At 51.7% G+C, this 9,617-nt stretch overlaps 1 protein-coding gene and 1 gene segment (V, D, J or C); both read left to right on the top strand.

Annotated features, from left to right (window-relative positions):
- The window catches only part of LOC111823484 (immunoglobulin lambda-1 light chain-like), a 350,281-nt gene that overhangs the window by 215,961 nt on the left and 124,703 nt on the right, over window positions 1–9,617 (top strand). The window lies entirely within an intron of this gene.
- The window catches only part of LOC102434976, a 233,834-nt gene that overhangs the window by 106,372 nt on the left and 117,845 nt on the right, over window positions 1–9,617 (top strand).

Raw genomic sequence — 9,617 nt, forward strand, 5'->3', positions numbered from 1 at the left:
CAGAAGGCAGCGCTCTCAGGGCACCTCCACCATGGCCTGGGCTCTGCTCCTCCTCAGCCTCCTCTCTCAGGGCACAGGTGAGGCCTCAGGGAAGGGACACGGGGACACCTGGGCTGACTCTGCCTCCTCCAGGCCCCCCCCTCCCCCCGGGCCCAGCACTGAACTCACCAGAGTGTGTTTTTGCTCTTTCCAGGGTCCTGGGCCCAGGCTCCCCTCACTCAGCCTCCCGCAGTGTCTGGGACTCCAGGGACTTCAGTCACCATCTCCTGTGCTGGAAGCAGCAATGACATTGGGAGGTATAACCTTGTCTCCTGGTACCAACAGCGCCCGGGCAGGGCCCCTAAACTCCTGATTTATGATGTCAGCACTCGGCCCTCGGGGATCCCTGAGCGCTTCTCTGGCTCCAAGTCTGGCAACACGGCCACCCTGACCATCTCTGGGCTGCAGGCCGAGGACGAGGCCGATTATTACTGTTGCTCATATGCAGGCAGTAACACTTTCCACAGTGGTGCAAGTTCATGGGGAAGTGAGACCAAAACCTGCCCCGGGCTCCCAGGCGCCCTCCTTGCTCTGAAGATGCTCCCCTCCCTGGGCAGGGGGCTCTGGTGGCCTGGCCTGGAGGATTCGTCCTCTACCCCTTCCTCCCGCCTCTCCCAGAGCCTGGAGAGCCAGCCTGTTTTATCGGCTCTTCTACCCTCTCCCATGAAATCCACAGGATCGTGCTCTCGGGTTTATGGCCTTTGCTGTGTTTTGTGCATCCAGCGTCCCCTCATTCCAAAGTTTTCATTGTAACAGCCACAGGGAGGCCTTGCTGGGCTTGCTGGGTAGATTTCCCACAATCCTATGGGAAATCCTCACTTCAAATCCCTGAGCCTCCCACACCTGCGCAGACCAACCTGGATCCAGTTTTCCACTAATGAAGTGAAAAAGACAATAAAGAAAAAGTTTTAATTTTCCTTCCTTCCTTCCTTCCTTCCTTCCTTCCTTCCTTCCTTCCTTCCTTCCTTCCTTCCTTCCTTCCTTCCTTCTTTCCTTTCCGGGCTCCCAATACTTTCCATGACCAAGGAAGGTGTGAGGTGGGGATCTGAGGGAAAGGCTGTGTCCTCTCGGAACTGCCCTCCGCCCAGGTCCCTGGATGGTTCTCCTGGGGCAGCCTGCTCGTGCAAGGCCACCCCATTGGATGGATCCTTACAGTCGGCTGCTTGGTTCTTCAAGATATCTGTTGGCGGTGGCCCCCATTCCTCAGGGATCCCCAAAGTCTTTCATGATGATCCACCTCCTTTCCAGCTACAATCCCAGTTAAAATGAACCAACAAATACAAATACATCTAAGTTTGAGGAAGTGAAGCTTCTGTTATCATTTTCTCTAAGTCATTGGTTGAAATGAGTCACTCCCCATGCAATCAGCATGGATCTGGGATTAAATATTAGTGTCTTTAATTTATATGCTGGGCTTCAGTGGTCATTAGTCACAGTTGCAAGTGGTCACTTTGCCTCCTGTGCTGGCTGACATGCTTAGCATTTCTATGACGCGTGTTCTCACGTGGACACGCGTGTGCAGAATGACTGTAATGAGAACAGGGACCCCTGCAGCCCCGGCTCTGAGTCCTCGTGGTCCTAACGGGACGAGGACCGAGGACAAGGTGGAACCAAATGAAGGTCAGAGGTCTGCTTCCCGCAGGAGGATGAGGACAACTGGCCTGTGCCCGGGGCGCCCCATGGTTTCCCAGGAGACAAGGATCCAGTCCGCTTGGTCCACAGGCCCAGCTGATGGGCTTCTGAGCAGACCAGTGTCTACTGCCATCTCACTGTCACCTCACACTGAGGCCAGAATTGTCTAAGCCAGTGGTTCTCAACCTGTGGGTCCCAACCCCTTTGGGGGTCGAACGACCCTTTCACAGGGGTCACCTAAGATCATCGGAAAAACACATATAATTACATATTGTTTTGTGATTAATCACTATGCTTTAATTATGTTCAATTTGGAACAATGAAATTGGGGGTCACCACAACATGAGGAACTGTATTAAAGGGTCGCAGCATTAGGAAGGTTGAGAACTGGTCTAAGCTGCCTTCCCTGGGGCTTGGCTTGAATCATCTGAGGCCACCAGGGGGCAGTATTGCCTGCATTTGGGAAGGTGCTCGCTGGGGTTCAGCCCTGATCTGCAGGAAGTCCCCTCGGTGCTTACCAGGCCCTTCTCCTGAGCGGGTGGGCAGTGGAGGGGGATGTCCTGTGTCCGTTGCGTCCCAATGTTTCCCCTCCTGGGAGAGGCAGCAAATGTCCCGGAGCCTCAGACGCTGTGGAGATTGGGCCAAGGGACACGTGAAGACTCATTTCAATTGAGGAGTGTCAGGGAAGGTGGAGAAAGACTGGGAGATACCGGCTTTGCCCCTGGGTCCTGGGCAACAGGGGGACTGGAGTTCTAAAAGCCAACCTAGAGCCTCTCCTCCCTCCTCCCATGTCTCTGAGGGGAGTCCCCATATTCCTCAGCCAGGAACCACCTGGATGCCCAAGGAGGAGGGACAGGACCTCCCAGGTGGCCTCCAGTCCCTCTCCTGTGGTCTCAGGGGGCCCTGGGTGAGGAAAAATGTCCAACATAATCTCTCAGGTTCGCTCTGCTGTCTGTTGAGCAGAAGCATCTAGGTCACCGGTCAGGTCAGAGGGAGAGGACAGGCAGGTGCAGGAAGTGGATTTGCATGGACGCCCCTCCCCCCAATGAGGCGGGGGGAGGGGATAAGAGAGGTCTGGGGGAGCCAGGCTCAGGCTTGGGGTCTCAGAAGGCAGCGCTCTCAGGGCACCTCCACCATGGCCTGGGCTCTGCTCCTCCTCAGCCTCCTCTCTCAGGGCACAGGTGAGGCCTCCGGGGAAGGGACACGGGGACACCTGGGCTGACTCTCTGCCTCCTCCAGGGCCCCCCCCGGGCCCAGCACTGAACTCACCAGAGTGTGTTTTTGCTCTTTCCAGGGTCCTGGGCCCAGGCTCCCCTCACTCAGCCTCCCTCAGTGTCTGGGACTCCAGGGAGGTCAGTCACCATCTCCTGTGCTGGAAGCAGCAATGACATTGGAAGTTATAGTTATGTGTCCTGGTACCAACATCGGCCGGGCACAGCCCCTAAACTCCTGATTTATGATGTCAGCACTCGGCCCACGGGGATCCCTGAGCGCTTCTCTGGCTCCAAGTCTGGCAACACGGCCACCCTGACCATCACTGGGCTGCAGGCCGAGGACGAGACCGATTATTACTGTTGCTCATATACAACCAGTGCCACTCACCACAGTGGTGCAAGTTCATGGGGAAGTGAGACCAAAACCTCCTCTGAACTCCCTCAAGTCCCTTCACTCCTCAACTCAGGCTTTCATTTGTTGATCCTCTGCTATTATTTTATTTTTAAATAATTGCAAACTTAAACACAAATTTAAAGATAATATACAGAAATCCTCTATAATCTTTTCCCTGATTCACCACTTTTTAACATTTTACTGTATTTTTTCTCATTATATTTTCTTACTTTCATCTCTCTCAGCATAATGTTTATGGTATGCATATATATGAGCATAGGTATATACTCATACATGCATATACATACATAACACAGACACAATGACATTCATTTTCTGAATCATTTGAGAGTAAGTTGTATCCACCAGCATTTACTTTTAATATCTGTTTTCCCCAGAATTCACATTCAATAACGTGCAATATACACATTTCAAGGTGTACAATTCAGTGGCTTTTATCCTATTCACGAGTATGTGAATCCATTACACTCTGTAATTCGAGAGCGTCTTTATTCCTTGGAAGCAATACCTCACTCATTAGCAGTCACCCCAGTTTTCCTCTTCTTTCAACAAACTGCCTCCCAACTGGGGACATTGCCCATAGAGGAATCACGCACTGCATGGGCTCTGTGTTTGATTTTTCTCCTTCATCAAAGTGTTTTCAAGGTTCACTCATGTTGAAGCCTATGTGGGACTTCATCCCGTAGCATGGCCGAATGATATCGCATCGTATGGAAAGACCTCATTTTATGTATCCGGGAATCACCTGATGGGCTCCTATGAACTGATCTGCCTCTTCTATCACAGCCCAGGGGCAGAGAGATGCTTCAGGGACCTTGGGCATGAACAGGGTCCACACCACTTCACACGAGGAAATCAAATAGAATCCTCACTCTCAGGGCCGTCCGAGGGTGGCAGCCAAGGCTTCATTTCTCTCCCTCTGAGAGCCGCTCATTCTTCGAGTCCATCGGGGGAGGCCCTGGAGGGTTTCCTGTTGAGGAGCATCTTCCCTCCTCGGGACCTGGTGCTGGAACATTTCCTGGATGAACTGGAGAGGCAGGGAGTGGCCTGGGCCGCAGCTTCATCCCCTGGGCCAGGGGGCTTCCTCCTGCTCTGGCGCTGTCTCTCTCTTTCCGGCGTCTATCAAATGTTCTGGGAGCCTTTCCTCCGCCTCCAAAGGCTGAAAGGACCGGGTTTCACCTTCTTCTTGTGGTTTGTCATGTAATGTCCTCCATGGCTGCATTTGTTCTGGATTCTCATCTTTGGAGCTAAGGGAAGGAAAAGAATTCCCATGCATTTCAGTTTATTTTTCTAAATTCCTTCTGTTATGAAATGCATCATCCCCAAAGAAGCGTGGGAGAGATGAGCATTCACAGTGTAGGAAGGAGTAGTACATAGAAACCACATCTACCTCTGGCTGCATTTACTCACCCAACGCATGTCCATCCTTCCCACCCCCGCCCCCCAAAGAGCCACGGTGCTGGCTTTGGGGTTAATCCCTTTATTATTTGCTTTTCATTCCTTCCCTGTACCTTCCCACAACTGCATCCTCAAACCACATCATTTTGAAACAATGAGAATAACCTATTCTAGCCGGTTTGGCTCAATGGAAAGAGTGTTGGCCTGCGGACTGAAGGTTCCCCCGATTGGATTCTGGACAAGGGCACATGTGCAAGTTGCAGGTTTGATCCCCAGTAGGGCGTGTGCAGGAGGGAGCCCATCCATGATTGTCTCTTATCATTGATGTTTCTATCTCTCCCTCCCTCTCCCTTTTCCCTGAAATCAATAAAGGAAATATATATCTTTTTAAAGAAGGAGATGTGGCCACCACGCAGAGATGGGGTCGTGTAGCTCCAGCCATGGGATGCTGGCGGCCTAGCAGCTGCCACAGCCAGGAAACAGATTCTCCCTAGAATCTCCAGAAGGAACCACCCACCTGACACCCTGATTTCTGCTACTCTAAGCCCTGGGGCTTCTCCATTTGACAGAGTTTTTTCTTTGCGCAATATATTGTCTTCCAACTTTTGGAGATGTCAGTGTGTCTTCACCTAGTCCCATGCCTCTCCTCCAGCCTCCTGCTGGGGTTTTATTGAATGTTTCCTCGGCCTTGAGACAGGAGCTGCTTCACAAGCCATAACCTTGTGCCAAGTCCATGGTGGGACGTGCTAACTGGGCCTGAGATGAGCATCTGGGCCACCTGGTGTGGCAGGCGACACGTTCCATTCAAGAGGAAGCTGATGGACAAAGGGAAATGGGCTTAGAGGGAAACAGAAGGAACCGGGGCCTGGTACTGAGCGGAATGGGAAAGGACAGAGATGGGAAGGAGGTAAACAGGGATTTCCAGTGCCCACTCAGCTGCCTCCCCAGTGCGTGGGATGCACCCTCTTGGGCCACCAGGGGGCAGCAAGAGCCCGGGTTGTGGGGAAGGTACTTGCTGTGGTTCATGCTGGCTCTGGATGGATTTGAAGAGCTGCTTCCCCCTGAGGCCCTTGTGTCCCAAAACAGCTGTGCCCAAAAGATCACCTCTTACGTATCAGGGCTAATATGTCCAGGGCTCAGCTTGAGTCTCAAGCCACTGCAGAGACAGAGGATGGAGCCATTCGGAGCAGCCATGCTGCTAAGGGGAAGGGGAGGGAGTGGAGGGTCATATGCAGCCCCCTGCTCTGCCATGGGACCTGGGAAATGGAGCAACTGGATCTTTGTCAGCCAACCTGTCCTCACCTTTGCCAACACAGTGCTGAGGGAAAGTCCTGGGATTTCTCACCAGGAACCACCATGACTCCCACCACAGAAAAGGAAGGTATCCCCCTGGCTGGCTGCATTTCTGCATGCTGTCCTGAGCCCAGTCTGGTCTTACTTAGAATATATTAAGGAATTTGGTTCTTTCTTTAAAATTTTATTAAATGATTTGAAAAAGAGAGAGAGGTCTCTTTGTTGTTCTATATATGAGTGCATTCATTGGTTGAATCTTATATGCGCCCTGACTGGGGATGGAACCTGAAACCATGGCACATTGGGACGACGCGCTAATCAATGGAGCTACCGGTTCAGGGCAAGAGTTTAGTTCCTGCTTAAGCTCTTCTTTCCAGGGAAGCAGGCGTATCTAGACTCCAGGTCAAGTCAGAGTGGAGTGAGAAGAGGCAGGTGCAGGAAGCAGATTTGCATGGACGCCCCTCCCTCCTCTGAGCCAGGGGGAGGGGATAAGAGAGGTCTGGGGGAGCCAGGCTCAGGCTTGGGGTCTCAGAAGGCAGCACTCTCAGGGCACCTCCACCATGGCCTGTGCTCTGCTCCTCCTCAGCCTCTTCTCTCAGGGCACAGGTGAGGCCTCCAGGGACGGGACAAGGGGACACCTGGCTGACTCTCTGCCTCCTCCTCAGGGCCCCCCGGGCCCAGCACTGAACTCACCAGAGTGTGTTTTTGCTCTTTTCAGGGTCCTGGGCCCAGGCTCCCCTCACTCAGCCTCCCTCAGTGTCTGGGAATCCAGGGACTTCAGTCACCATCTCCTGTGCTGGAAGCAGCAATGACATTGGGAGGTATAATTATGTCTCCTGGTACCAACATCGAATGGGCACGGCCCCTAAACTCCTGATTTATTATGACAGCAGTCGGCCCTCAGGGATCCCTGAGCGCTTCTCTGGCTCCAAGTCTGGCAACACGGCCACCCTGACCATCTCTGGGCTGCAGGCCGAGGACGAGGCCGATTATTACTGTTGCTCATATACAAGCAGTAGCACTCTCCACAGTGGTGCAGGTTCATGGGGAAGTGAGACCAAAACCTCCTCTGAACTCCCTCACGTCCCTTCACTCCTCAACTCAGGCTTTCATTTCTTTATCCTTTGCTATTATTTTATTTTTAAATAATTGCAAACTTAAACACAAATTTAAAGATAATATAAAGAAATGCTCTGTAATCTTTTCCCTGATTCATCACTTTTTAACATTTTACCATATTTGGTTTTCATTTTATTTTCTTACTTTCATCTCTCTCAGCATATGTTTATGGTATGCATATATATGAGTATAGGTATATACACATACACACATATACATACATAACACAGACACTATGACATTCATCTTCTGAATCATTTGAGAGTAAGTTGTATCCACCAGCACCTACTTTTAATATCTGTTTTTCCCAGAATTCACATTCAAACGTACATCATTTCAAGGTGTATAATTCAGTGGCTTTTATCCTATTCACGAGTATGTGCGTCCATTACACTCTATAATTCCAGACCGTTTTTATTCACCGGAAGCAATACCTCACTCATGAGCAGTCACCCCAGTTTTCCTCTTCTTTCAACAAACTCCCTCCCAAGGGTGGACATTGCCCATAGAGGAATCACGCACTGCATGGGCTCTTGTGTTTGATTTTTCTCTTTCATCAAAGTGTTTTCAAGGTTCACTCATGTTGAAGCCTATGTCGGGACTTCATCCCTTAGCAAGGCCGAATGATATTGCATCATATGGAAAGGCCTCATTTTATGTATCCGGGAATCAACTGATGGGCTCCTATGAATTGATCTGCCTCTTCTATCACAGCCCAGGGGCAGAGAGAAGCTGTAGGGACCTAGGGCATGAACAGGGTCCACACCACTTCACACGAGGAAATCAAATAGAATCCTCACTCTCGGGGCCGTCCGAGGGCGGCAGCCAAGGCTTCATTTCTCTCTCCCTCTGAGAGCTGCTCATTCTTCGAGTCCATCCGGGGAGGCCCCGGAGGGTTTCCTGTTGAGCAGCATCTTCCCTCCTTGGGACCTGGTGCTGGAACATTTCCTGGATGAACTGGAGAGGCAGGGAGTGGCCTGGGCCGCAGCTTCATCCCCTGGGCCATGGGTTTCCTCCTGCTCTGGCGCTGTCTCTCTCTTTTCTGGCATCTGTCAAATGTTTTGGAAGCCTTTCCTCCGCCTCCAAAGGCTGAAAGGACTGGGTTCACCTTCTATTTGTGGTTTGTCATAAAATGTCCTCCATGGCTGCATTTGTTCTGAGTTCTTGTCTATGAAGCTTAGGGAAGAAAAAAATTTACATACATTTCCATTTATTTTTTTAAACTAGAGGCCTGGTGCATAAAATTTCATGCACTGGAAGGGGGTCCCTCAGCCCGGCCTGCCCCCTCTCACAGTCCAGGATCCCTCAGTGGCAGGAGGCATCCCGGCAATTAGGGGCAGGGAATGAATGCCCCATCACACCTCTGCTGCTGCCACTGCCGGCAGCACAAGCCTCAGCTGGCCCTGGTTACCTAGCCTCGGGTCGCCCAGGGCAGCTGGCCCGCTGCCATCTGAGGCTTTCCTGCACCTTGGGCTGGCCCTGGGTGGCTTGGGGCTGAGAGGGCTGGGGGACTCCAGAGGCAGTCTTGCGGAGCAGCCGGCCCACCTAGTGGTGGGCCTGGCATTGCAGCGTGCCTGCCGCCTGGGCGAGGCTGAGGGGACTGGTCGCCACCATCTTGTGGCTGTGGGTGCCTCCATCTTTGAGAGTGTGGCAGTCAATTAGCATATTCCCTCCTTATTGGCTGTGGGTGCCACCATCTTTGCAATGGTGTGAGGGTCAATTAGCATATTCCCCCTTTATTAGATAGGATTCCTTCTGTTATGAAAGGAATCCTCTTTTTAATTGATTTCAGAGAGAAAGGGAGAGGGAGAGATAGAAACATCAATGGTGAGAGACAATCATGGATCAGCTGCCTCCTGCACCTACTGGGGATCGAGCCCACAACCCGGGCATCTGCCCTTGACCAGAATCAGTGCGCAGGCTCCTGTCAAGGCAACTTTAGCACAGACAGGAAAGCGCAAATCAAAAGTGTGTGAGAGATGAACATTCACACTGTAGAAAGGAATAATACATAGAAACCACATCTACCTCTGGCTGCATCTGCTCACCCAACGCATGTCCATCTGTCCCACTCCCCAAAGAGCCACAGCGCTGGCTTTGGGGTTAACCCCCCTATTATTTGCTTTTCATTCCTTCCCTGTCCCTTCCCAGAACTGCATCCTCAAACAACATAGTTTTGAAACAATGAGAATAGGTTAGCTCTAGCTGGTTTGGCTCAGTGGATAGAGCATTGGCCTGCCCACTGATTCTGGTCAAGGGCAGATGCCTGGGTTGTGGGCTCGATCTCCAGTAAGGGTTGTGCAGGAGGCAGCTGATCCATGATTGTCTCTCATCATTGATGTTTCTATCTCTCCCTCTCCCTTTCTCTCTGAAATCAATTAAAAAGAGGAGAAGCTACTGACCAGCGGAGTGAGGATAGGACACTGTGTCCATCAGGGAGGCCCCAGGAGACCTCCACTCTGACAGAGGCTCAGGTTCAGTCTTGGCAGAGCTCCCCGCAGATTTAC

The sequence above is a fragment of the Myotis lucifugus genome, unplaced genomic scaffold, assembly GCF_000147115.1.
Source record: "Myotis lucifugus unplaced genomic scaffold, Myoluc2.0 scaffold_509, whole genome shotgun sequence".
In the NCBI taxonomy this organism is placed as follows: domain Eukaryota; kingdom Metazoa; phylum Chordata; class Mammalia; order Chiroptera; family Vespertilionidae; genus Myotis; species Myotis lucifugus.